General features: G+C 45.0%; 20 non-coding genes across 20 annotated transcripts; all 20 read left to right on the top strand.

The window, feature by feature from the left end:
* Nucleotides 1-339: 339 nt before the first annotated feature.
* LOC141211061 (U2 spliceosomal RNA) lies at nucleotides 340-530 on the top strand. The gene has a single exon (XR_012281048.1). It is a non-coding gene; the product is annotated as a U2 spliceosomal RNA (small nuclear RNA).
* Nucleotides 531-1646: 1116 nt separating this feature from the next.
* Nucleotides 1647-1837, top strand: LOC141211060 (U2 spliceosomal RNA). The gene has a single exon (XR_012281047.1). It is a non-coding gene; the product is annotated as a U2 spliceosomal RNA (small nuclear RNA).
* A 1120-nt stretch (nucleotides 1838-2957) lies between these two features.
* On the top strand, nucleotides 2958-3148 carry LOC141211059 (U2 spliceosomal RNA). Its single transcript, XR_012281046.1, has one exon. It is a non-coding gene; the product is annotated as a U2 spliceosomal RNA (small nuclear RNA).
* A 1117-nt stretch (nucleotides 3149-4265) lies between these two features.
* Nucleotides 4266-4456, top strand: LOC141211058 (U2 spliceosomal RNA). The gene has a single exon (XR_012281045.1). It is a non-coding gene; the product is annotated as a U2 spliceosomal RNA (small nuclear RNA).
* A 1121-nt stretch (nucleotides 4457-5577) lies between these two features.
* On the top strand, nucleotides 5578-5768 carry LOC141211056 (U2 spliceosomal RNA). The gene has a single exon (XR_012281043.1). It is a non-coding gene; the product is annotated as a U2 spliceosomal RNA (small nuclear RNA).
* Nucleotides 5769-6887: 1119 nt separating this feature from the next.
* Nucleotides 6888-7078, top strand: LOC141211055 (U2 spliceosomal RNA). Its single transcript, XR_012281042.1, has one exon. It is a non-coding gene; the product is annotated as a U2 spliceosomal RNA (small nuclear RNA).
* A 1116-nt stretch (nucleotides 7079-8194) lies between these two features.
* LOC141211054 (U2 spliceosomal RNA) lies at nucleotides 8195-8385 on the top strand. The gene has a single exon (XR_012281041.1). It is a non-coding gene; the product is annotated as a U2 spliceosomal RNA (small nuclear RNA).
* Nucleotides 8386-9505: 1120 nt separating this feature from the next.
* On the top strand, nucleotides 9506-9696 carry LOC141211053 (U2 spliceosomal RNA). The gene has a single exon (XR_012281040.1). It is a non-coding gene; the product is annotated as a U2 spliceosomal RNA (small nuclear RNA).
* A 1120-nt stretch (nucleotides 9697-10816) lies between these two features.
* Nucleotides 10817-11007, top strand: LOC141211052 (U2 spliceosomal RNA). Its single transcript, XR_012281039.1, has one exon. It is a non-coding gene; the product is annotated as a U2 spliceosomal RNA (small nuclear RNA).
* Nucleotides 11008-12128: 1121 nt separating this feature from the next.
* Nucleotides 12129-12319, top strand: LOC141211050 (U2 spliceosomal RNA). The gene has a single exon (XR_012281037.1). It is a non-coding gene; the product is annotated as a U2 spliceosomal RNA (small nuclear RNA).
* Nucleotides 12320-13439: 1120 nt separating this feature from the next.
* On the top strand, nucleotides 13440-13630 carry LOC141211049 (U2 spliceosomal RNA). The gene has a single exon (XR_012281036.1). It is a non-coding gene; the product is annotated as a U2 spliceosomal RNA (small nuclear RNA).
* A 1121-nt stretch (nucleotides 13631-14751) lies between these two features.
* Nucleotides 14752-14942, top strand: LOC141211048 (U2 spliceosomal RNA). The gene has a single exon (XR_012281035.1). It is a non-coding gene; the product is annotated as a U2 spliceosomal RNA (small nuclear RNA).
* A 1119-nt stretch (nucleotides 14943-16061) lies between these two features.
* On the top strand, nucleotides 16062-16252 carry LOC141211047 (U2 spliceosomal RNA). Its single transcript, XR_012281034.1, has one exon. It is a non-coding gene; the product is annotated as a U2 spliceosomal RNA (small nuclear RNA).
* A 1120-nt stretch (nucleotides 16253-17372) lies between these two features.
* On the top strand, nucleotides 17373-17563 carry LOC141211046 (U2 spliceosomal RNA). The gene has a single exon (XR_012281033.1). It is a non-coding gene; the product is annotated as a U2 spliceosomal RNA (small nuclear RNA).
* Nucleotides 17564-18680: 1117 nt separating this feature from the next.
* LOC141211044 (U2 spliceosomal RNA) lies at nucleotides 18681-18871 on the top strand. The gene has a single exon (XR_012281031.1). It is a non-coding gene; the product is annotated as a U2 spliceosomal RNA (small nuclear RNA).
* Nucleotides 18872-19992: 1121 nt separating this feature from the next.
* On the top strand, nucleotides 19993-20183 carry LOC141211043 (U2 spliceosomal RNA). Its single transcript, XR_012281030.1, has one exon. It is a non-coding gene; the product is annotated as a U2 spliceosomal RNA (small nuclear RNA).
* Nucleotides 20184-21302: 1119 nt separating this feature from the next.
* On the top strand, nucleotides 21303-21493 carry LOC141209890 (U2 spliceosomal RNA). Its single transcript, XR_012280078.1, has one exon. It is a non-coding gene; the product is annotated as a U2 spliceosomal RNA (small nuclear RNA).
* A 1120-nt stretch (nucleotides 21494-22613) lies between these two features.
* On the top strand, nucleotides 22614-22804 carry LOC141211042 (U2 spliceosomal RNA). Its single transcript, XR_012281029.1, has one exon. It is a non-coding gene; the product is annotated as a U2 spliceosomal RNA (small nuclear RNA).
* Nucleotides 22805-23925: 1121 nt separating this feature from the next.
* On the top strand, nucleotides 23926-24116 carry LOC141211041 (U2 spliceosomal RNA). Its single transcript, XR_012281028.1, has one exon. It is a non-coding gene; the product is annotated as a U2 spliceosomal RNA (small nuclear RNA).
* A 1120-nt stretch (nucleotides 24117-25236) lies between these two features.
* Nucleotides 25237-25427, top strand: LOC141211040 (U2 spliceosomal RNA). Its single transcript, XR_012281027.1, has one exon. It is a non-coding gene; the product is annotated as a U2 spliceosomal RNA (small nuclear RNA).
* Nucleotides 25428-26013: the final 586 nt, after the last annotated feature.

Raw genomic sequence — 26013 nt, 5'->3', positions numbered from 1 at the left:
GCAGCAGCAGCAGCAGGAGAGGTAATTAATCAGCAACCCTCCTGCTAAGGGTAGACAGCTGCTCGTTCCACCCCCCCCCGCCTTAATTGGTTCTCCTCTCTTCCAACGGTGTTGAGGCGGGTGGGAACAGCCGGGGGTTGAGGGTACTGTGCTAAAAGAGGTGGAGTTATGCAGATCTAAAACGCGTGGATTGCAGCAGCAGCAAGCCGAAAAGTGCAGGCATGTGAGGGATCTAGAGGTTGACAGCATGTCTTCTTAACGGGAGTCCAGGTGGCCATCTCCACAAATGGACTTTTCAGAATCCTTGGGTGGCACCGTAGTCGGAAACCAATTCTGGTTATCGCTTCTCGGCCTTTTGGCTAAGATCAAGTGTAGTATCTGTTCTTATCAGTTTAATATCTGATACGTCCCCTATCTGGGGACCATATATTAAATGGATTTTTAGAACAGGGAGATGGAAAAAGAGCTTGCTCTGTCCACTCCACGCATTGACCTGGTATTGCAGTATCTCCAGGACCGGTGCACCCCTTCTTTAATGCAGTTTCTAAAATCAGAAAGAATTGAATTCAATGCTTTTTGTTCATTTTGCTTGTTTGTCGGATTTTGGGATGGACTCTTTGGCTTTGCTTTTCTTCTCCTCATTGGATTTTTCATGTTAAAAGTTGCAGAAGCCAGATGACAAGCTCATTTTGGTTCAACTTCAGCAACTGTGCATTGCATTGCCATGTAATGTAATGTAATGCAATGCTATCTATCTAGCTCTCCCTCTATACTTCCTTTTGGATAAACAGACATATTAGGCAAGCATTTTGGAGCTTTCACCTAAATAACTACAGGTGGTGAGATAAGCTGCACAATATAATTGACCTTTCAGTATATTGTTGCACACACACCATCTATTTAGCAAATGCCCTTGTTATCAACAGCAGCCTTTTAAACTCACCTGAGCTAACAGGTATGTGAGCTGGTTACTCTGCTGCGCTTAAAATTTCTTTTTTGGTTTGCTACAATGCCTTTTCTGAAACGTTGTCTCCCTCTGCTGGAACACTGACTTCTTTCATTTAATGCCTGCAGACTATAAAAGAGAAACCAACCCAAAAAGTTTGGTTGATTAGTCTGTGGCATTCTTTTAAACTGTTGCTTATGGCGGTCTCTGTGAGCTTCTCAGTGACATTCAGCCATCCAGGTATCCCGCCTGCAGTAGACGGAATGTGGCAATGGAACGCTGGCTGCGCGTGTCATAATAGGCTCTGAGCCTTTATATACCTGCGCACAGCAGCAGCCACCTTCAGTCTGCTGCTGGACAGCCAGCAGCAGCAGCAGGAGAGGTAATTAATCAGCAACCCTCCTGCTAAGGGTAGACAGCTGCTCGTTCCACCCCCCCCCGCCTTAATTGGTTCTCCTCCCTTCCAACGGTGTTGAGGCGGGTGGGAACAGCCTGGGGTTGAGGGTACTGTGCTAAAAGAGGTGTAGTTATGCAGATCTAAAACGCGTGGATTGCAGCAGCAGCAAGCCGAAAAGTGCAGGCATGTGAGGGATCTAGAGGTTGACAGCATGTCTTCTTAACGGGAGTCCAGGTGGCCATCTCCACAAATGGACTTTTCAGAATCCTTGGGTGGCACCGTAGTCGGAAACCAATTCTGGTTATCGCTTCTCGGCCTTTTGGCTAAGATCAAGTGTAGTATCTGTTCTTATCAGTTTAATATCTGATACGTCCCCTATCTGGGGACCATATATTAAATGGATTTTTAGAACAGGGAGATGGAAAAAGAGCTTGCTCTGTCCACTCCACGCATTGACCTGGTATTGCAGTATCTCCAGGACCGGTGCACCCCTTCTTTAATGCAGTTTCTAAAATCAGAAAGAATTGAATTCAATGCTTTTTGTTCATTTTGCTTGTTTGTCGGATTTTGGGATGGACTCTTTGGCTTTGCTTTTCTTCTCCTCATTGGATTTTTCATGTTAAAAGTTGCAGAAGCCAGATGACAAGCTCATTTTGGTTCAACTTCAGCAACTGTGCATTGCATTGCCATGTAATGTAATGTAATGCAATGCTATCTATCTAGCTCTCCCTCTATACTTCCTTTTGGATAAACAGACATATTAGGCAAGCATTTTGGAGCTTTCACCTAAATAACTACAGGTGGTGAGATAAGCTGCACAATATAATTGACCTTTCAGTATATTGTTGCACACACACCATCTATTTAGCAAATGCCCTTGTTATCAACAGCAGCCTTTTAAACTCACCTGAGCTAACAGGTATGTGAGCTGGTTACTCTGCTGCGCTTAAAATTTCTTTTTTGGTTTGCTACAATGCCTTTTCTGAAACGTTGTCTCCCTCTGCTGGAACACTGACTTCTTTCATTTAATGCCTGCAGACTATAAAAGAGAAACCAACCCAAAAAGTTTGGTTGATTAGTCTGTGGCATTCTTTTAAACTGTTGCTTATGGCGGTCTCTGTGAGATTCTCAGTGACATTCAGCCATCCAGGTATCCCGCCTGCAGTAGACGGAATGTGGCAATGGAACGCTGGCTGCGCGTGTCATAATAGGCTCTGAGCCTTTATATACCTGCGCACAGCAGCAGCCACCTTCAGTCTGCTGCTGGACAGCCAGCAGCAGCAGCAGCAGGAGAGGTAATTAATCAGCAACCCTCCTGCTAAGGGTAGACAGCTGCTCGTTCCACCCCCCCCCCGCCTTAATTGGTTCTCCTCCCTTCCAACGGTGTTGAGGCGGGTGGGAACAGCCGGGGGTTGAGGGTACTGTGCTAAAAGAGGTGGAGTTATGCAGATCTAAAACGCGTGGATTGCAGCAGCAGCAAGCCGAAAAGTGCAGGCATGTGAGGGATCTAGAGGTTGACAGCATGTCTTCTTAACGGGAGTCCAGGTGGCCATCTCCACAAATGGACTTTTCAGAATCCTTGGGTGGCACCGTAGTCGGAAACCAATTCTGGTTATCGCTTCTCGGCCTTTTGGCTAAGATCAAGTGTAGTATCTGTTCTTATCAGTTTAATATCTGATACGTCCCCTATCTGGGGACCATATATTAAATGGATTTTTAGAACAGGGAGATGGAAAAAGAGCTTGCTCTGTCCACTCCACGCATTGACCTGGTATTGCAGTATCTCCAGGACCGGTGCACCCCTTCTTTAATGCAGTTTCTAAAATCAGAAAGAATTGAATTCAATGCTTTTTGTTCATTTTGCTTGTTTGTCGGATTTTGGGATGGACTCTTTGGCTTTGCTTTTCTTCTCCTCATTGGATTTTTCATGTTAAAAGTTGCAGAAGCCAGATGACAAGCTCATTTTGGTTCAACTTCAGCAACTGTGCATTGCATTGCCATGTAATGTAATGTAATGCAATGCTATCTATCTAGCTCTCCCTCTATACTTCCTTTTGGATAAACAGACATATTAGGCAAGCATTTTGGAGCTTTCACCTAAATAACTACAGGTGGTGAGATAAGCTGCACAATATAATTGACCTTTCAGTATATTGTTGCACACACACCATCTATTTAGCAAATGCCCTTGTTATCAACAGCAGCCTTTTAAACTCACCTGAGCTAACAGGTATGTGAGCTGGTTACTCTGCTGCGCTTAAAATTTCTTTTTTGGTTTGCTACAATGCCTTTTCTGAAACGTTGTCTCCCTCTGCTGGAACACTGACTTCTTTCATTTAATGCCTGCAGACTATAAAAGAGAAACCAACCCAAAAAGTTTGGTTGATTAGTCTGTGGCATTCTTTTAAACTGTTGCTTATGGCGGTCTCTGTGAGCTTCTCAGTGACATTCAGCCATCCAGGTATCCCGCCTGCAGTAGACGGAATGTGGCAATGGAACGCTGGCTGCGCGTGTCATAATAGGCTCTGAGCCTTTATATACCTGCGCACAGCAGCAGCCACCTTCAGTCTGCTGCTGGACAGCCAGCAGCAGCAGCAGGAGAGGTAATTAATCAGCAACCCTCCTGCTAAGGGTAGACAGCTGCTCGTTCCACCCCCCCCCCACCTTAATTGGTTCTCCTCCCTTCCAACGGTGTTGAGGCGGGTGGGAACAGCCGGGGGTTGAGGGTACTGTGCTAAAAGAGGTGGAGTTATGCAGATCTAAAACGCGTGGATTGCAGCAGCAGCAAGCCGAAAAGTGCAGGCATGTGAGGGATCTAGAGGTTGACAGCATGTCTTCTTAACGGGAGTCCAGGTGGCCATCTCCACAAATGGACTTTTCAGAATCCTTGGGTGGCACCGTAGTCGGAAACCAATTCTGGTTATCGCTTCTCGGCCTTTTGGCTAAGATCAAGTGTAGTATCTGTTCTTATCAGTTTAATATCTGATACGTCCCCTATCTGGGGACCATATATTAAATGGATTTTTAGAACAGGGAGATGGAAAAAGAGCTTGCTCTGTCCACTCCACGCATTGACCTGGTATTGCAGTATCTCCAGGACCGGTGCACCCCTTCTTTAATGCAGTTTCTAAAATCAGAAAGAATTGAATTCAATGCTTTTTGTTCATTTTGCTTGTTTGTCGGATTTTGGTATGGACTCTTTGGCTTTGCTTTTCTTCTCCTCATTGGATTTTTCATGTTAAAAGTTGCAGAAGCCAGATGACAAGCTCATTTTGGTTCAACTTCAGCAACTGTGCATTGCATTGCCATGTAATGTAATGTAATGCAATGCTATCTATCTAACTCTCCCTCTATACTTCCTTTTGGATAAACAGACATATTAGGCAAGCATTTTGGAGCTTTCACCTAAATAACTACAGGTGGTGAGATAAGCTGCACAATATAATTGACCTTTCAGTATATTGTTGCACACACACCATCTATTTAGCAAATGCCCTTGTTATCAACAGCAGCCTTTTAAACTCACCTGAGCTAACAGGTATGTGAGCTGGTTACTCTGCTGCGCTTAAAATTTCTTTTTTGGTTTGCTACAATGCCTTTTCTGAAACGTTGTCTCCCTCTGCTGGAACACTGACTTCTTTCATTTAATGCCTGCAGACTATAAAAGAGAAACCAACCCAAAAAGTTTGGTTGATTAGTCTGTGGCATTCTTTTAAACTGTTGCTTATGGCGGTCTCTGTGAGCTTCTCAGTGACATTCAGCCATCCAGGTATCCCGCCTGCAGTAGACGGAATGTGGCAATGGAACGCTGGCTGCGCGTGTCATAATAGGCTCTGAGCCTTTATATACCTGCGCACAGCAGCAGCCACCTTCAGTCTGCTGCTGGACAGCCAGCAGCAGCAGCAGCAGGAGAGGTAATTAATCAGCAACCCTCCTGCTAAGGGTAGACAGCTGCTCGTTCCACCCCCCCCCCCGCCTTAATTGGTTCTCCTCCCTTCCAACGGTGTTGAGGCGGGTGGGAACAGCCGGGGGTTGAGGGTACTGTGCTAAAAGAGGTGGAGTTATGCAGATCTAAAACGCGTGGATTGCAGCAGCAGCAAGCCGAAAAGTGCAGGCATGTGAGGGATCTAGAGGTTGACAGCATGTCTTCTTAACGGGAGTCCAGGTGGCCATCTCCACAAATGGACTTTTCAGAATCCTTGGGTGGCACCGTAGTCGGAAACCAATTCTGGTTATCGCTTCTCGGCCTTTTGGCTAAGATCAAGTGTAGTATCTGTTCTTATCAGTTTAATATCTGATACGTCCCCTATCTGGGGACCATATATTAAATGGATTTTTAGAACAGGGAGATGGAAAAAGAGCTTGCTCTGTCCACTCCACGCATTGACCTGGTATTGCAGTATCTCCAGGACCGGTGCACCCCTTCTTTAATGCAGTTTCTAAAATCAGAAAGAATTGAATTCAATGCTTTTTGTTCATTTTGCTTGTTTGTCGGATTTTGGGATGGACTCTTTGGCTTTGCTTTTCTTCTCCTCATTGGATTTTTCATGTTAAAAGTTGCAGAAGCCAGATGACAAGCTCATTTTGGTTCAACTTCAGCAACTGTGCATTGCATTGCCATGTAATGTAATGTAATGCAATGCTATCTATCTAGCTCTCCCTCTATACTTCCTTTTGGATAAACAGACATATTAGGCAAGCATTTTGGAGCTTTCACCTAAATAACTACAGGTGGTGAGATAAGCTGCACAATATAATTGACCTTTCAGTATATTGTTGCACACACACCATCTATTTAGCAAATGCCCTTGTTATCAACAGCAGCCTTTTAAACTCACCTGAGCTAACAGGTATGTGAGCTGGTTACTCTGCTGCGCTTAAAATTTCTTTTTTGGTTTGCTACAATGCCTTTTCTGAAACGTTGTCTCCCTCTGCTGGAACACTGACTTCTTTCATTTAATGCCTGCAGACTATAAAAGAGAAACCAACCCAAAAAGTTTGGTTGATTAGTCTGTGGCATTCTTTTAAACTGTTGCTTATGGCGGTCTCTGTGAGCTTCTCAGTGACATTCAGCCATCCAGGTATCCCGCCTGCAGTAGACGGAATGTGGCAATGGAACGCTGGCTGCGCGTGTCATAATAGGCTCTGAGCCTTTATATACCTGCGCACTGCAGCAGCCACTTTCAGTCTGCTGCTGGACAGCCAGCAGCAGCAGCAGCAGGAGAGGTAATTAATCAGCAACCCTCCTGCTAAGGGTAGACAGCTGCTCGTTCCACCCCCCCCCGCCTTAATTGGTTCTCCTCCCTTCCAACGGTGTTGAGGCGGGTGGGAACAGCCGGGGGTTGAGGGTACTGTGCTAAAAGAGGTGGAGTTATGCAGATCTAAAACGCGTGGATTGCAGCAGCAGCAAGCCGAAAAGTGCAGGCATGTGAGGGATCTAGAGGTTGACAGCATGTCTTCTTAACGGGAGTCCAGGTGGCCATCTCCACAAATGGACTTTTCAGAATCCTTGGGTGGCACCGTAGTCGGAAACCAATTCTGGTTATCGCTTCTCGGCCTTTTGGCTAAGATCAAGTGTAGTATCTGTTCTTATCAGTTTAATATCTGATACGTCCCCTATCTGGGGACCATATATTAAATGGATTTTTAGAACAGGGAGATGGAAAAAGAGCTTGCTCTGTCCACTCCACGCATTGACCTGGTATTGCAGTATCTCCAGGACCGGTGCACCCCTTCTTTAATGCAGTTTCTAAAATCAGAAAGAATTGAATTCAATGCTTTTTGTTCATTTTGCTTGTTTGTCGGATTTTGGGATGGACTCTTTGGCTTTGCTTTTCTTCTCCTCATTGGATTTTTCATGTTAAAAGTTGCAGAAGCCAGATGACAAGCTCATTTTGGTTCAACTTCAGCAACTGTGCATTGCATTGCCATGTAATGTAATGTAATGCAATGCTATCTATCTAGCTCTCCCTCTATACTTCCTTTTGGATAAACAGACATATTAGGCAAGCATTTTGGAGCTTTCACCTAAATAACTACAGGTGGTGAGATAAGCTGCACAATATAATTGACCTTTCAGTATATTGTTGCACACACACCATCTATTTAGCAAATGCCCTTGTTATCAACAGCAGCCTTTTAAACTCACCTGAGCTAACAGGTATGTGAGCTGGTTACTCTGCTGCGCTTAAAATTTCTTTTTTGGTTTGCTACAATGCCTTTTCTGAAACGTTGTCTCCCTCTGCTGGAACACTGACTTCTTTCATTTAATGCCTGCAGACTATAAAAGAGAAACCAACCCAAAAAGTTTGGTTGATTAGTCTGTGGCATTCATTTAAACTGTTGCTTATGGCGGTCTCTGTGAGCTTCTCAGTGACATTCAGCCATCCAGGTATCCCGCCTGCAGTAGACGGAATGTGGCAATGGAACGCTGGCTGCGCGTGTCATAATAGGCTCTGAGCCTTTATATACCTGCGCACAGCAGCAGCCACCTTCAGACTGCTGCTGGACAGCCAGCAGCAGCAGCAGGAGAGGTAATTAATCAGCAACCCTCCTGCTAAGGGTAGACAGCTGCTCGTTCCACCCCCCCCCGCCTTAATTGGTTCTCCTCCCTTCCAACGGTGTTGAGGCGGGTGGGAGCAGCCGGGGGTTGAGGGTACTGTGCTAAAAGAGGTGGAGTTATGCAGATCTAAAACGCGTGGATTGCAGCAGCAGCAAGCCGAAAAGTGCAGGCATGTGAGGGATCTAGAGGTTGACAGCATGTCTTCTTAACGGGAGTCCAGGTGGCCATCTCCACAAATGGACTTTTCAGAATCCTTGGGTGGCACCGTAGTCGGAAACCAATTCTGGTTATCGCTTCTCGGCCTTTTGGCTAAGATCAAGTGTAGTATCTGTTCTTATCAGTTTAATATCTGATACGTCCCCTATCTGGGGACCATATATTAAATGGATTTTTAGAACAGGGAGATGGAAAAAGAGCTTGCTCTGTCCACTCCACGCATTGACCTGGTATTGCAGTATCTCCAGGACCGGTGCACCCCTTCTTTAATGCAGTTTCTAAAATCAGAAAGAATTGAATTCAATGCTTTTTGTTCATTTTGCTTGTTTGTCGGATTTTGGGATGGACTCTTTGGCTTTGCTTTTCTTCTCCTCATTGGATTTTTCATGTTAAAAGTTGCAGAAGCCAGATGACAAGCTCATTTTGGTTCAACTTCAGCAACTGTGCATTGCATTGCCATGTAATGTAATGTAATGCAATGCTATCTATCTAGCTCTCCCTCTATACTTCCTTTTGGATAAACAGACATATTAGGCAAGCATTTTGGAGCTTTCACCTAAATAACTACAGGTGGTGAGATAAGCTGCACAATATAACTGACCTTTCAGTATATTGTTGCACACACACCATCTATTTAGCAAATGCCCTTGTTATCAACAGCAGCCTTTTAAACTCACCTGAGCTAACAGGTATGTGAGCTGGTTACTCTGCTGCGCTTAAAATTTCTTTTTTGGTTTGCTACAATGCCTTTTCTGAAACGTTGTCTCCCTCTGCTGGAACACTGACTTCTTTCATTTAATGCCTGCAGACTATAAAAGAGAAACCAACCCAAAAAGTTTGGTTGATTAGTCTGTGGCATTCTTTTAAACTGTTGCTTATGGCGGTCTCTGTGAGCTTCTCAGTGACATTCAGCCATCCAGGTATCCCGCCTGCAGTAGACGGAATGTGGCAATGGAACGCTGGCTGCGCGTGTCATAATAGGCTCTGAGCCTTTATATACCTGCGCACAGCAGCAGCCACCTTCAGTCTGCTGCTGGACAGCCAGCAGCAGCAGCAGCAGGAGAGGTAATTAATCAGCAACCCTCCTGCTAAGGGTAGACAGCTGCTCGTTCCACCCCCCCCCCGCCTTAATTGGTTCTCCTCCCTTCCAACGGTGTTGAGGCGGGTGGGAACAGCCGGGGGTTGAGGGTACTGTGCTAAAAGAGGTGGAGTTATGCAGATCTAAAACGCGTGGATTGCAGCAGCAGCAAGCCGAAAAGTGCAGGCATGTGAGGGATCTAGAGGTTGACAGCATGTCTTCTTAACGGGAGTCCAGGTGGCCATCTCCACAAATGGACTTTTCAGAATCCTTGGGTGGCACCGTAGTCGGAAACCAATTCTGGTTATCGCTTCTCGGCCTTTTGGCTAAGATCAAGTGTAGTATCTGTTCTTATCAGTTTAATATCTGATACGTCCCCTATCTGGGGACCATATATTAAATGGATTTTTAGAACAGGGAGATGGAAAAAGAGCTTGCTCTGTCCACTCCACGCATTGACCTGGTATTGCAGTATCTCCAGGACCGGTGCACCCCTTCTTTAATGCAGTTTCTAAAATCAGAAAGAATTGAATTCAATGCTTTTTGTTCATTTTGCTTGTTTGTCGGATTTTGGGATGGACTCTTTGGCTTTGCTTTTCTTCTCCTCATTGGATTTTTCATGTTAAAAGTTGCAGAAGCCAGATGACAAGCTCATTTTGGTTCAACTTCAGCAACTGTGCATTGCATTGCCATGTAATGTAATGTAATGCAATGCTATCTATCTAGCTCTCCCTCTATACTTCCTTTTGGATAAACAGACATATTAGGCAAGCATTTTGGAGCTTTCACCTAAATAACTACAGGTGGTGAGATAAGCTGCACAATATAATTGACCTTCCAGTATATTGTTGCACACACACCATCTATTTAGCAAATGCCCTTGTTATCAACAGCAGCCTTTTAAACTCACCTGAGCTAACAGGTATGTGAGCTGGTTACTCTGCTGCGCTTAAAATTTCTTTTTTGGTTTGCTACAATGCCTTTTCTGAAACGTTGTCTCCCTCTGCTGGAACACTGACTTCTTTCATTTAATGCCTGCAGACTATAAAAGAGAAACCAACCCAAAAAGTTTGGTTGATTAGTCTGTGGCATTCTTTTAAACTGTTGCTTATGGCGGTCTCTGTGAGCTTCTCAGTGACATTCAGCCATCCAGGTATCCTGCCTGCAGTAGACGGAATGTGGCAATGGAACGCTGGCTGCGCGTGTCATAATAGGCTCTGAGCCTTTATATACCTGCGCACAGCAGCAGCCACCTTCAGTCTGCTGCTGGACAGCCAGCAGCAGCAGCAACAGGAGAGGTAATTAATCAGCAACCCTCCTGCTAAGGGTAGACAGCTGCTCGTTCCACCCCCCCCCCGCCTTAATTGGTTCTCCTCCCTTCCAACGGTGTTGAGGCGGGTGGGAACAGCCGGGGGTTGAGGGTACTGTGCTAAAAGAGATGGAGTTATGCAGATCTAAAACGCGTGGATTGCAGCAGCAGCAAGCCGAAAAGTGCAGGCATGTGAGGGATCTAGAGGTTGACAGCATGTCTTCTTAACGGGAGTCCAGGTGGCCATCTCCACAAATGGACTTTTCAGAATCCTTGGGTGGCACCGTAGTCGGAAACCAATTCTGGTTATCGCTTCTCGGCCTTTTGGCTAAGATCAAGTGTAGTATCTGTTCTTATCAGTTTAATATCTGATACGTCCCCTATCTGGGGACCATATATTAAATGGATTTTTAGAACAGGGAGATGGAAAAAGAGCTTGCTCTGTCCACTCCACGCATTGACCTGGTATTGCAGTATCTCCAGGACCGGTGCACCCCTTCTTTAATGCAGTTTCTAAAATCAGAAAGAATTGAATTCAATGCTTTTTGTTCATTTTGCTTGTTTGTCGGATTTTGGGATGGACTCTTTGGCTTTGCTTTTCTTCTCCTCATTGGATTTTTCATGTTAAAAGTTGCAGAAGCCAGATGACAAGCTCATTTTGGTTCAACTTCAGCAACTGTGCATTGCATTGCCATGTAATGTAATGTAATGCAATGCTATCTATCTAGCTCTCCCTCTATACTTCCTTTTGGATAAACAGACATATTAGGCAAGCATTTTGGAGCTTTCACCTAAATAACTACAGGTGGTGAGATAAGCTGCACAATATAATTGACCTTTCAGTATATTGTTGCACACACACCATCTATTTAGCAAATGCCCTTGTTATCAACAGCAGCCTTTTAAACTCACCTGAGCTAACAGGTATGTGAGCTGGTTACTCTGCTGCGCTTAAAATTTCTTTTTTGGTTTGCTACAATGCCTTTTCTGAAACGTTGTCTCCCTCTGCTGGAACACTGACTTCTTTCATTTAATGCCTGCAGACTATAAAAGAGAAACCAACCCAAAAAGTTTGGTTGATTAGTCTGTGGCATTCTTTTAAACTGTTGCTTATGGCGGTCTCTGTGAGCTTCTCAGTGACATTCAGCCATCCAGGTATCCCGCCTGCAGTAGACGGAATGTGGCAATGGAACGCTGGCTGCGCGTGTCATAATAGGCTCTGAGCCTTTATATACCTGCGCACAGCAGCAGCCACCTTCAGTCTGCTGCTGGACAGCCAGCAGCAGCAGCAGCAGGAGAGGTAATTAATCAGCAACCCTCCTGCTAAGGGTAGACAGCTGCTCGTTCCACCCCCCCCCCCGCCTTAATTGGTTCTCCTCCCTTCCAACGGTGTTGAGGCGGGTGGGAACAGCCGGGGGTTGAGGGTACTGTGCTAAAAGAGGTGGAGTTATGCAGATCTAAAACGCGTGGATTGCAGCAGCAGCAAGCCGAAAAGTGCAGGCATGTGAGGGATCTAGAGGTTGACAGCATGTCTTCTTAACGGGAGTCCAGGTGGCCATCTCCACAAATGGACTTTTCAGAATCCTTGGGTGGCACCGTAGTCGGAAACCAATTCTGGTTATCGCTTCTCGGCCTTTTGGCTAAGATCAAGTGTAGTATCTGTTCTTATCAGTTTAATATCTGATACGTCCCCTATCTGGGGACCATATATTAAATGGATTTTTAGAACAGGGAGATGGAAAAAGAGCTTGCTCTGTCCACTCCACGCATTGACCTGGTATTGCAGTATCTCCAGGACCGGTGCACCCCTTCTTTAATGCAGTTTCTAAAATCAGAAAGAATTGAATTCAATGCTTTTTGTTCATTTTGCTTGTTTGTCGGATTTTGGGATGGACTCTTTGGCTTTGCTTTTCTTCTCCTCATTGGATTTTTCATGTTAAAAGTTGCAGAAGCCAGATGACAAGCTCATTTTGGTTCAACTTCAGCAACTGTGCATTGCATTGCCATGTAATGTAATGTAATGCAATGCTATCTATCTAGCTCTCCCTCTATACTTCCTTTTGGATAAACAGACATATTAGGCAAGCATTTTGGAGCTTTCACCTAAATAACTACAGGTGGTGAGATAAGCTGCACAATATAATTGACCTTTCAGTATATTGTTGCACACACACCATCTATTTAGCAAATGCCCTTGTTATCAACAGCAGCCTTTTAAACTCACCTGAGCTAACAGGTATGTGAGCTGGTTACTCTGCTGCGCTTAAAATTTCTTTTTTGGTTTGCTACAATGCCTTTTCTGAAACGTTGTCTCCCTCTGCTGGAACACTGACTTCTTTCATTTAATGCCTGCAGACTATAAAAGAGAAACCAACCCAAAAAGTTTGGTTGATTAGTCTGTGGCATTCTTTTAAACTGTTGCTTATGGCGGTCTCTGTGAGCTTCTCAGTGACATTCAGCCATCCAGGTATCCCGCCTGCAGTAGACGGAATGTGGCAATGGAACGCTGGCTGCGCGTGTCATAATAGGCTCTGAGCCTTTATATACCTGCGCACAGCAGCAGCCACCTTCAGTCTGCTGCTGGACAGCCAGCAGCAGCAGCAGCAGGAGAGGTAATTAATCAGCAACCCTCCTGCTAAGGGTAGACAGCTGCTCGTTCCACCCCCCCCCCGCCTTAATTGGTTCTCCTCCCTTCCAACGGTGTTGAGGCGGGTGGGAACAGCCGGGGGTTGAGGGTACTGTGCTAAAAGAGGTGGAGTTATGCAGATCTAAAACGCGTGGATTGCAGCAGCAGCAAGCCGAAAAGTGCAGGCATGTGAGGGATCTAGAGGTTGACAGCATGTCTTCTTAACGGGAGTCCAGGTGGCCATCTCCACAAATGGACTTTTCAGAATCCTTGGGTGGCACCGTAGTCGGAAACCAATTCTGGTTATCGCTTCTCGGCCTTTTGGCTAAGATCAAGTGTAGTATCTGTTCTTATCAGTTTAATATCTGATACGTCCCCTATCTGGGGACCATATATTAAATGGATTTTTAGAACAGGGAGATGGAAAAAGAGCTTGCTCTGTCCACTCCACGCATTGACCTGGTATTGCAGTATCTCCAGGACCGGTGCACCCCTTCTTTAATGCAGTTTCTAAAATCAGAAAGAATTGAATTCAATGCTTTTTGTTCATTTTGCTTGTTTGTCGGATTTTGGGATGGACTCTTTGGCTTTGCTTTTCTTCTCCTCATTGGATTTTTCATGTTAAAAGTTGCAGAAGCCAGATGACAAGCTCATTTTGGTTCAACTTCAGCAACTGTGCATTGCATTGCCATGTAATGTAATGTAATGCAATGCTATCTATCTAGCTCTCCCTCTATACTTCCTTTTGGATAAACAGACATATTAGGCAAGCATTTTGGAGCTTTCACCTAAATAACTACAGGTGGTGAGATAAGCTGCACAATATAATTGACCTTTCAGTATATTGTTGCACACACACCATCTATTTAGCAAATGCCCTTGTTATCAACAGCAGCCTTTTAAACTCACCTGAGCTAACAGGTATGTGAGCTGGTTACTCTGCTGCGCTTAAAATTTCTTTTTTGGTTTGCTACAATGCCTTTTCTGAAACGTTGTCTCCCTCTGCTGGAACACTGACTTCTTTCATTTAATGCCTGCAGACTATAAAAGAGAAACCAACCCAAAAAGTTTGGTTGATTAGTCTGTGGCATTCTTTTAAACTGTTGCTTATGGCGGTCTCTGTGAGCTTCTCAGTGACATTCAGCCATCCAGGTATCCCGCCTGCAGTAGACGGAATGTGGCAATGGAACGCTGGCTGCGCGTGTCATAATAGGCTCTGAGCCTTTATATACCTGCGCACAGCAGCAGCCACCTTCAGTCTGCTGCTGGACAGCCAGCAGCAGCAGCAGCAGGAGAGGTAATTAATCAGCAACCCTCCTGCTAAGGGTAGACAGCTGCTCGTTCCACCCCCCCCCCCGCCTTAATTGGTTCTCCTCCCTTCCAACGGTGTTGAGGCGGGTGGGAACAGCCGGGGGTTGAGGGTACTGTGCTAAAAGAGGTGGAGTTATGCAGATCTAAAACGCGTGGATTGCAGCAGCAGCAAGCCGAAAATTGCAGGCATGTGAGGGATCTAGAGGTTGACAGCATGTCTTCTTAACGGGAGTCCAGGTGGCCATCTCCACAAATGGACTTTTCAGAATCCTTGGGTGGCACCGTAGTCGGAAACCAATTCTGGTTATCGCTTCTCGGCCTTTTGGCTAAGATCAAGTGTAGTATCTGTTCTTATCAGTTTAATATCTGATACGTCCCCTATCTGGGGACCATATATTAAATGGATTTTTAGAACAGGGAGATGGAAAAAGAGCTTGCTCTGTCCACTCCACGCATTGACCTGGTATTGCAGTATCTCCAGGACCGGTGCACCCCTTCTTTAATGCAGTTTCTAAAATCAGAAAGAATTGAATTCAATGCTTTTTGTTCATTTTGCTTGTTTGTCGGATTTTGGGATGGACTCTTTGGCTTTGCTTTTCTTCTCCTCATTGGATTTTTCATGTTAAAAGTTGCAGAAGCCAGATGACAAGCTCATTTTGGTTCAACTTCAGCAACTGTGCATTGCATTGCCATGTAATGTAATGTAATGCAATGCTATCTATCTAGCTCTCCCTCTATACTTCCTTTTGGATAAACAGACATATTAGGCAAGCATTTTGGAGCTTTCACCTAAATAACTACAGGTGGTGAGATAAGCTGCACAATATAATTGACCTTTCAGTATATTGTTGCACACACACCATCTATTTAGCAAATGCCCTTGTTATCAACAGCAGCCTTTTAAACTCACCTGAGCTAACAGGTATGTGAGCTGGTTACTCTGCTGCGCTTAAAATTTCTTTTTTGGTTTGCTACAATGCCTTTTCTGAAACGTTGTCTCCCTCTGCTGGAACACTGACTTCTTTCATTTAATGCCTGCAGACTATAAAAGAGAAACCAACCCAAAAAGTTTGGTTGATTAGTCTGTGGCATTCTTTTAAACTGTTGCTTATGGCGGTCTCTGTGAGCTTCTCAGTGACATTCAGCCATCCAGGTATCCCGCCTGCAGTAGACGGAATGTGGCAATGGAACGCTGGCTGCGCGTGTCATAATAGGCTCTGAGCCTTTATATACCTGCGCACAGCAGCAGCCACCTTCAGTCTGCTGCTGGACAGCCAGCAGCAGCAGCAGCAGGAGAGGTAATTAATCAGCAACCCTCCTGCTAAGGGTAGACAGCTGCTCGTTCCACCCCCCCCCGCCTTAATTGGTTCTCCTCCCTTCCAACGGTGTTGAGGCGGGTGGGAACAGCCGGGGGTTGAGGGTACTGTGCTAAAAGAGGTGGAGTTATGCAGACCTAAAACGCGTGGATTGCAGCAGCAGCAAGCCGAAAAGTGCAGGCATGTGAGGGATCTAGAGGTTGACAGCATGTCTTCTTAACGGGAGTCCAGGTGGCCATCTCCACAAATGGACTTTTCAGAATCCTTGGGTGGCACCGTAGTCGGAAACCAATTCTGGTTATCGCTTCTCGGCCTTTTGGCTAAGATCAAGTGTAGTATCTGTTCTTATCAGTTTAATATCTGATACGTCCCCTATCTGGGGACCATATATTAAATGGATTTTTAGAACAGGGAGATGGAAAAAGAGCTTGCTCTGTCCACTCCACGCATTGACCTGGTATTGCAGTATCTCCAGGACCGGTGCACCCCTTCTTTAATGCAGTTTCTAAAATCAGAAAGAATTGAATTCAATGCTTTTTGTTCATTTTGCTTGTTTGTCGGATTTTGGGATGGACTCTTTGGCTTTGCTTTTCTTCTCCTCATTGGATTTTTCATGTTAAAAGTTGCAGAAGCCAGATGACAAGCTCATTTTGGTTCAACTTCAGCAACTGTGCATTGCATTGCCATGTAATGTAATGTAATGCAATGCTATCTATCTAGCTCTCCCTCTATACTTCCTTTTGGATAAACAGACATATTAGGCAAGCATTTTGGAGCTTTCACCTAAATAACTACAGGTGGTGAGATAAGCTGCACAATATAATTGACCTTTCAGTATATTGTTGCACACACACCATCTATTTAGCAAATGCCCTTGTTATCAACAGCAGCCTTTTAAACTCACCTGAGCTAACAGGTATGTGAGCTGGTTACTCTGCTGCGCTTAAAATTTCTTTTTTGGTTTGCTACAATGCCTTTTCTGAAACGTTGTCTCCCTCTGCTGGAACACTGACTTCTTTCATTTAATGCCTGCAGACTATAAAAGAGAAACCAACCCAAAAAGTTTGGTTGATTAGTCTGTGGCATTCTTTTAAACTGTTGCTTATGGCGGTCTCTGTGAGCTTCTCAGTGACATTCAGCCATCCAGGTATCCCGCCTGCAGTAGACGGAATGTGGCAATGGAACGCTGGCTGCGCGTGTCATAATAGGCTCTGAGCCTTTATATACCTGCGCACAGCAGCAGCCACCTTCAGTCTGCTGCTGGACAGCCAGCAGCAGCAGCAGCAGGAGAGGTAATTAATCAGCAACCCTCCTGCTAAGGGTAGACAGCTGCTCGTTCCACCCCCCCCCCGCCTTAATTGGTTCTCCTCCCTTCCAACGGTGTTGAGGCGGGTGGGAACAGCCGGGGGTTGAGGGTACTGTGCTAAAAGAGGTGGAGTTATGCAGATCTAAAACGCGTGGATTGCAGCAGCAGCAAGCCGAAAAGTGCAGGCATGTGAGGGATCTAGAGGTTGACAGCATGTCTTCTTAACGGGAGTCCAGGTGGCCATCTCCACAAATGGACTTTTCAGAATCCTTGGGTGGCACCGTAGTCGGAAACCAATTCTGGTTATCGCTTCTCGGCCTTTTGGCTAAGATCAAGTGTAGTATCTGTTCTTATCAGTTTAATATCTGATACGTCCCCTATCTGGGGACCATATATTAAATGGATTTTTAGAACAGGGAGATGGAAAAAGAGCTTGCTCTGTCCACTCCACGCATTGACCTGGTATTGCAGTATCTCCAGGACCGGTGCACCCCTTCTTTAATGCAGTTTCTAAAATCAGAAAGAATTGAATTCAATGTTTTTTGTTCATTTTGCTTGTTTGTCGGATTTTGGGATGGACTCTTTGGCTTTGCTTTTCTTCTCCTCATTGGATTTTTCATGTTAAAAGTTGCAGAAGCCAGATGACAAGCTCATTTTGGTTCAACTTCAGCAACTGTGCATTGCATTGCCATGTAATGTAATGTAATGCAATGCTATCTATCTAGCTCTCCCTCTATACTTCCTTTTGGATAAACAGACATATTAGGCAAGCATTTTGGAGCTTTCACCTAAATAACTACAGGTGGTGAGATAAGCTGCACAATATAATTGACCTTTCAGTATATTGTTGCACACACACCATCTATTTAGCAAATGCCCTTGTTATCAACAGCAGCCTTTTAAACTCACCTGAGCTAACAGGTATGTGAGCTGGTTACTCTGCTGCGCTTAAAATTTCTTTTTTGGTTTGCTACAATGCCTTTTCTGAAACGTTGTCTCCCTCTGCTGGAACACTGACTTCTTTCATTTAATGCCTGCAGACTATAAAAGAGAAACCAACCCAAAAAGTTTGGTTGATTAGTCTGTGGCATTCTTTTAAACTGTTGCTTATGGCGGTCTCTGTGAGCTTCTCAGTGACATTCAGCCATCCAGGTATCCCGCCTGCAGTAGACGGAATGTGGCAATGGAACGCTGGCTACGCGTGTCATAATAGGCTCTGAGCCTTTATATACCTGCGCACAGCAGCAGCCACCTTCAGTCTGCTGCTGGACAGCCAGCAGCAGCAGCAGGAGAGGTAATTAATCAGCAACCCTCCTGCTAAGGGTAGACAGCTGCTCGTTCCACCCCCCCCCCGCCTTAATTGGTTCTCCTCCCTTCCAACGGTGTTGAGGTGGGTGGGAACAGCCGGGGGTTGAGGGTACTGTGCTAAAAGAGGTGGAGTTATGCAGATCTAAAACGCGTGGATTGCAGCAGCAGCAAGCCGAAAATTGCAGGCATGTGAGGGATCTAGAGGTTGACAGCATGTCTTCTTAACGGGAGTCCAGGTGGCCATCTCCACAAATGGACTTTTCAGAATCCTTGGGTGGCACCGTAGTCGGAAACCAATTCTGGTTATCGCTTCTCGGCCTTTTGGCTAAGATCAAGTGTAGTATCTGTTCTTATCAGTTTAATATCTGATACGTCCCCTATCTGGGGACCATATATTAAATGGATTTTTAGAACAGGGAGATGGAAAAAGAGCTTGCTCTGTCCACTCCACGCATTGACCTGGTATTGCAGTATCTCCAGGACCGGTGCACCCCTTCTTTAATGCAGTTTCTAAAATCAGAAAGAATTGAATTCAATGCTTTTTGTTCATTTTGCTTGTTTGTCGGATTTTGGGATGGACTCTTTGGCTTTGCTTTTCTTCTCCTCATTGGATTTTTCATGTTAAAAGTTGCAGAAGCCAGATGACAAGCTCATTTTGGTTCAACTTCAGCAACTGTGCATTGCATTGCCATGTAATGTAATGTAATGCAATGCTATCTATCTAGCTCTCCCTCTATACTTCCTTTTGGATAAACAGACATATTAGGCAAGCATTTTGGAGCTTTCACCTAAATAACTACAGGTGGTGAGATAAGCTGCACAATATAATTGACCTTTCAGTATATTGTTGCACACACACCATCTATTTAGCAAATGCCCTTGTTATCAACAGCAGCCTTTTAAACTCACCTGAGCTAACAGGTATGTGAGCTGGTTACTCTGCTGCGCTTAAAATTTCTTTTTTGGTTTGCTACAATGCCTTTTCTGAAACGTTGTCTCCCTCTGCTGGAACACTGACTTCTTTCATTTAATGCCTGCAGACTATAAAAGAGAAACCAACCCAAAAAGTTTGGTTGATTAGTCTGTGGCATTCTTTTAAACTGTTGCTTATGGCGGTCTCTGTGAGCTTCTCAGTGACATTCAGCCATCCAGGTATCCCGCCTGCAGTAGACGGAATGTGGCAATGGAACGCTGGCTGCGCGTGTCATAATAGGCTCTGAGCCTTTATATACCTGCGCACAGCAGCAGCCACCTTCAGTCTGCTGCTGGACAGCCAGCAGCAGCAGCAGCAGGAGAGGTAATTAATCAGCAACCCTCCTGCTAAGGGTAGACAGCTGCTCGTTCCACCCCCCCCCCCGCCTTAATTGGTTCTCCTCCCTTCCAACGGTGTTGAGGCGGGTGGGAACAGCCGGGGGTTGAGGGTACTGTGCTAAAAGAGGTGGAGTTATGCAGATCTAAAACGCGTGGATTGCAGCAGCAGCAAGCCGAAAATTGCAGGCATGTGAGGGATCTAGAGGTTGACAGCATGTCTTCTTAACGGGAGTCCAGGTGGCCATCTCCACAAATGGACTTTTCAGAATCCTTGGGTGGCACCGTAGTCGGAAACCAATTCTGGTTATCGCTTCTCGGCCTTTTGGCTAAGATCAAGTGTAGTATCTGTTCTTATCAGTTTAATATCTGATACGTCCCCTATCTGGGGACCATATATTAAATGGATTTTTAGAACAGGGAGATGGAAAAAGAGCTTGCTCTGTCCACTCCACGCATTGACCTGGTATTGCAGTATCTCCAGGACCGGTGCACCCCTTCTTTAATGCAGTTTCTAAAATCAGAAAGAATTGAATTCAATGCTTTTTGTTCATTTTGCTTGTTTGTCGTATTTTGGGATGGACTCTTTGGCTTTGCTTTTCTTCTCCTCATTGGATTTTTCATGTTAAAAGTTGCAGAAGCCAGATGACAAGCTCATTTTGGTTCAACTTCAGCAACTGTGCATTGCATTGCCATGTAATGTAATGTAATGCAATGCTATCTATCTAGCTCTCCCTCTATACTTCCTTTTGGATAAACAGACATATTAGGCAAGCATTTTGGAGCTTTCACCTAAATAACTACAGGTGGTGAGATAAGCTGCACAATATAATTGACCTTTCAGTATATTGTTGCACACACACCATCTATTTAGCAAATGCCCTTGTTATCAACAGCAGCCTTTTAAACTCACCTGAGCTAACAGGTATGTGAGCTGGTTACTCTGCTGCGCTTAAAATTTCTTTTTTGGTTTGCTACAATGCCTTTTCTGAAGCGTTGTCTCCCTCTGCTGGAACACTGACTTCTTTCATTTAATGCCTGCAGACTATAAAAGAGAAACCAACCCAAAAAGTTTGGTTGATTAGTCTGTGGCATTCTTTTAAACTGTTGCTTATGGCGGTCTCTGTGAGCTTCTCAGTGACATTCAGCCATCCAGGTATCCCGCCTGCAGTAGACGGAATGTGGCAATGGAACGCTGGCTGCGCGTGTCATAATAGGCTCTGAGCCTTTATATACCTGCGCACAGCAGCAGCCACCTTCAGTCTGCTGCTGGACAGCCAGCAGCAGCAGCAGCAGGAGAGGTAATTAATCAGCAACCCTCCTGCTAAGGGTAGACAGCTGCTCGTTCCACCCCCCCCCGCCTTAATTGGTTCTCCTCCCTTCCAACGGTGTTGAGGCGGGTGGGAACAGCCGGGGGTTGAGGGTACTGTGCTAAAAGAGATGGAGTTATGCAGATCTAAAACGCGTGGATTGCAGCAGCAGCAAGCCGAAAAGTGCAGGCATGTGAGGGATCTAGAGGTTGACAGCATGTCTTCTTAACGGGAGTCCAGGTGGCCATCTCCACAAATGGACTTTTCAGAATCCTTGGGTGGCACCGTAGTCGGAAACCAATTCTGGTTATCACTTCTCGGCCTTTTGGCTAAGATCAAGTGTAGTATCTGTTCTTATCAGTTTAATATCTGATACGTCCCCTATCTGGGGACCATATATTAAATGGATTTTTAGAACAGGGAGATGGAAAAAGAGCTTGCTCTGTCCACTCCACGCATTGACCTGGTATTGCAGTATCTCCAGGACCGGTGCACCCCTTCTTTAATGCAGTTTCTAAAATCAGAAAGAATTGAATTCAATGCTTTTTGTTCATTTTGCTTGTTTGTCGGATTTTGGGATGGACTCTTTGGCTTTGCTTTTCTTCTCCTCATTGGATTTTTCATGTTAAAAGTTGCAGAAGCCAGATGACAAGCTCATTTTGGTTCAACTTCAGCAACTGTGCATTGCATTGCCATGTAATGTAATGTAATGCAATGCTATCTATCTAGCTCTCCCTCTATACTTCCTTTTGGATAAACAGACATATTAGGCAAGCATTTTGGAGCTTTCACCTAAATAACTACAGGTGGTGAGATAAGCTGCACAATATAATTGACCTTTCAGTATATTGTTGCACACACACCATCTATTTAGCAAATGCCCTTGTTATCAACAGCAGCCTTTTAAACTCACCTGAGCTAACAGGTATGTGAGCTGGTTACTCTGCTGCGCTTAAAATTTCTTTTTTGGTTTGCTACAATGCCTTTTCTGAAACGTTGTCTCCCTCTGCTGGAACACTGACTTCTTTCATTTAATGCCTGCAGACTATAAAAGAGAAACCAACCCAAAAAGTTTGGTTGATTAGTCTGTGGCATTCTTTTAAACTGTTGCTTATGGCGGTCTCTGTGAGCTTCTCAGTGACATTCAGCCATCCAGGTATCCCGCCTGCAGTAGACGGAATGTGGCAATGGAACGCTGGCTGCGCGTGTCATAATAGGCTCTGAGCCTTTATATACCTGCGCACAGCAGCAGCCACCTTCAGTCTGCTGCTGGACAGCCAGCAGCAGCAGCAGCAGGAGAGGTAATTAATCAGCAACCCTCCTGCTAAGGGTAGACAGCTGCTCGTTCCACCCCCCCCCCGCCTTAATTGGTTCTCCTCCCTTCCAACGGTGTTGAGGCGGGTGGGAACAGCCGGGGGTTGAGGGTACTGTGCTAAAAGAGGTGGAGTTATGCAGATCTAAAACGCGTGGATTGCAGCAGCAGCAAGCCGAAAAGTGCAGGCATGTGAGGGATCTAGAAGTTGACAGCATGTCTTCTTAACAGGAGTCCAGGTGGCCATCTCCACAAATGGACTTTTCAGAATCCTTGGGTGGCACCGTAGTCGGAAACCAATTCTGGTTATCGCTTCTCGGCCTTTTGGCTAAGATCAAGTGTAGTATCTGTTCTTATCAGTTTAATATCTGATACGTCCCCTATCTGGGGACCATATATTAAATGGATTTTTAGAACAGGGAGATGGAAAAAGAGCTTGCTCTGTCCACTCCACGCATTGACCTGGTATTGCAGTATCTCCAGGACCGGTGCACCCCTTCTTTAATGCAGTTTCTAAAATCAGAAAGAATTGAATTCAATGCTTTTTGTTCATTTTGCTTGTTTGTCGGATTTTGGGATGGACTCTTTGGCTTTGCTTTTCTTCTCCTCATTGGATTTTTCATGTTAAAAGTTGCAGAAGCCAGATGACAAGCTCATTTTGGTTCAACTTCAGCAACTGTGCATTGCATTGCCATGTAATGTAATGTAATGCAATGCTATCTATCTAGCTCTCCCTCTATACTTCCTTTTGGATAAACAGACATATTAGGCAAGCATTTTGGAGCTTTCACCTAAATAACTACAGGTGGTGAGATAAGCTGCACAATATAATTGACCTTTCAGTATATTGTTGCACACACACCATCTATTTAGCAAATGCCCTTGTTATCAACAGCAGCCTTTTAAACTCACCTGAGCTAACAGGTATGTGAGCTGGTTACTCTGCTGCGCTTAAAATTTCTTTTTTGGTTTGCTACAATGCCTTTTCTGAAACGTTGTCTCCCTCTGCTGGAACACTGACTTCTTTCATTTAATGCCTGCAGACTATAAAAGAGAAACCAACCCAAAAAGTTTGGTTGATTAGTCTGTGGCATTCTTTTAAACTGTTGCTTATGGCGGTCTCTGTGAGCTTCTCAGTGACATTCAGCCATCCAGGTATCCCGCCTGCAGTAGACGGAATGTGGCAATGGAACGCTGGCTGCGCGTGTCATAATAGGCTCTGAGCCTTTATATACCTGCGCACAGCAGCAGCCACCTTCAGTCTGCTGCTGGACAGCCAGCAGCAGCAGCAGCAGGAGAGGTAATTAATCAGCAACCCTCCTGCTAAGGGTAGACAGCTGCTCGTTCCACCCCCCCCCCCGCCTTAATTGGTTCTCCTCCCTTCCAACGGTGTTGAGGCGGGTGGGAACAGCCGGGGGTTGAGGGTACTGTGCTAAAAGAGGTGGAGTTATGCAGATCTAAAACGCGTGGATTGCAGCAGCAGCAAGCCGAAAAGTGCAGGCATGTGAGGGATCTAGAGGTTGACAGCATGTCTTCTTAACGGGAGTCCAGGTGGCCATCTCCACAAATGGACTTTTCAGAATCCTTGGGTGGCACCGTAGTCGGAAACCAATTCTGGTTATCGCTTCTCGGCCTTTTGGCTAAGATCAAGTGTAGTATCTGTTCTTATCAGTTTAATATCTGATACGTCCCCTATCTGGGGACCATATATTAAATGGATTTTTAGAACAGGGAGATGGAAAAAGAGCTTGCTCTGTCCACTCCACGCATTGACCTGGTATTGCAGTATCTCCAGGACCGGTGCACCCCTTCTTTAATGCAGTTTCTAAAATCAGAAAGAATTGAATTCAATGCTTTTTGTTCATTTTGCTTGTTTGTCGGATTTTGGGATGGACTCTTTGGCTTTGCTTTTCTTCTCCTCATTGGATTTTTCATGTTAAAAGTTGCAGAAGCCAGATGACAAGCTCATTTTGGTTCAACTTCAGCAACTGTGCATTGCATTGCCATGTAATGTAATGTAATGCAATGCTATCTATCTAGCTCTCCCTCTATGCTTCCTTTTGGATAAACAGACATATTAGGCAAGCATTTTGGAGCTTTCACCTAAATAACTACAGGTGGTGAGATAAGCTGCACAATATAATTGACCTTTCAGTATATTGTTGCACACACACCATCTATTTAGCAAATGCCCTTGTTATCAACAGCAGCCTTTTAAACTCACCTGAGCTAACAGGTATGTGAGCTGGTTACTCTGCTGCGCTTAAAATTTCTTTTTTGGTTTGCTACAATGCCTTTTCTGAAACGTTGTCTCCCTCTGCTGGAACACTGACTTCTTTCATTTAATGCCTGCAGACTATAAAAGAGAAACCAACCCAAAAAGTTTGGTTGATTAGTCTGTGGCATTCTTTTAAACTGTTGCTTATGGCGGTCTCTGTGAGCTTCTCAGTGACATTCAGCCATCCAGGTATCCCGCCTGCAGTAGACGGAATGTGGCAATGGAACGCTGGCTGCGCGTGTCATAATAGGCTCTGAGCCTTTATATACCTGCGCACAGCAGCAGCCACCTTCAGTCTGCTGCTGGACAGCCAGCAGCAGCAGCAGCAGGAGAGGTAATTAATCAGCAACCCTCCTGCTAAGGGTAGACAGCTGCTCGTTCCACCCCCCCCCCGCCTTAATTGGTTCTCCTCCCTTCCAACGGTGTTGAGGCGGGTGGGAACAGCCGGGGGTTGAGGGTACTGTGCTAAAAGAGGTGGAGTTATGCAGATCTAAAACGCGTGGATTGCAGCAGCAGCAAGCCGAAAAGTGCAGGCATGTGAGGGATCTAGAGGTTGACAGCATGTCTTCTTAACAGGAGTCCAGGTGGCCATCTCCACAAATGGACTTTTCAGAATCCTTGGGTGGCACCGTAGTCGGAAACCAATTCTGGTTATCGCTTCTCGGCCTTTTGGCTAAGATCAAGTGTAGTATCTGTTCTTATCAGTTTAATATCTGATACGTCCCCTATCTGGGGACCATATATTAAATGGATTTTTAGAACAGGGAGATGGAAAAAGAGCTTGCTCTGTCCACTCCACGCATTGACCTGGTATTGCAGTATCTCCAGGACCGGTGCACCCCTTCTTTAATGCAGTTTCTAAAATCAGAAAGAATTGAATTCAATGCTTTTTGTTCATTTTGCTTGTTTGTCGGATTTTGGGATGGACTCTTTGGCTTTGCTTTTCTTCTCCTCATTGGATTTTTCATGTTAAAAGTTGCAGAAGCCAGATGACAAGCTCATTTTGGTTCAACTTCAGCAACTGTGCATTGCATTGCCATGTAATGTAATGTAATGCAATGCTATCTATCTAGCTCTCCCTCTATGCTTCCTTTTGGATAAACAGACATATTAGGCAAGCATTTTGGAGCTTTCACCTAAATAACTACAGGTGGTGAGATAAGCTGCACAATATAATTGACCTTTCAGTATATTGTTGCACACACACCATCTATTTAGCAAATGCCCTTGTTATCAACAGCAGCCTTTTAAACTCACCTGAGCTAACAGGTATGTGAGCTGGTTACTCTGCTGCGCTTAAAATTTCTTTTTTGGTTTGCTACAATGCCTTTTCTGAAACGTTGTCTCCCTCTGCTGGAACACTGACTTCTTTCATTTAATGCCTGCAGACTATAAAAGAGAAACCAACCCAAAAAGTTTGGTTGATTAGT

The sequence above is a fragment of the Phyllobates terribilis genome, unplaced genomic scaffold (assembly GCF_046119375.1).
Source record: "Phyllobates terribilis strain yellow unplaced genomic scaffold, ASM4611937v1 Scaffold_169__1_contigs__length_4117513, whole genome shotgun sequence".
NCBI lineage: Eukaryota > Metazoa > Chordata > Amphibia > Anura > Dendrobatidae > Phyllobates > Phyllobates terribilis.
This window is presented reverse-complemented; position numbering and strand designations above follow the sequence as displayed.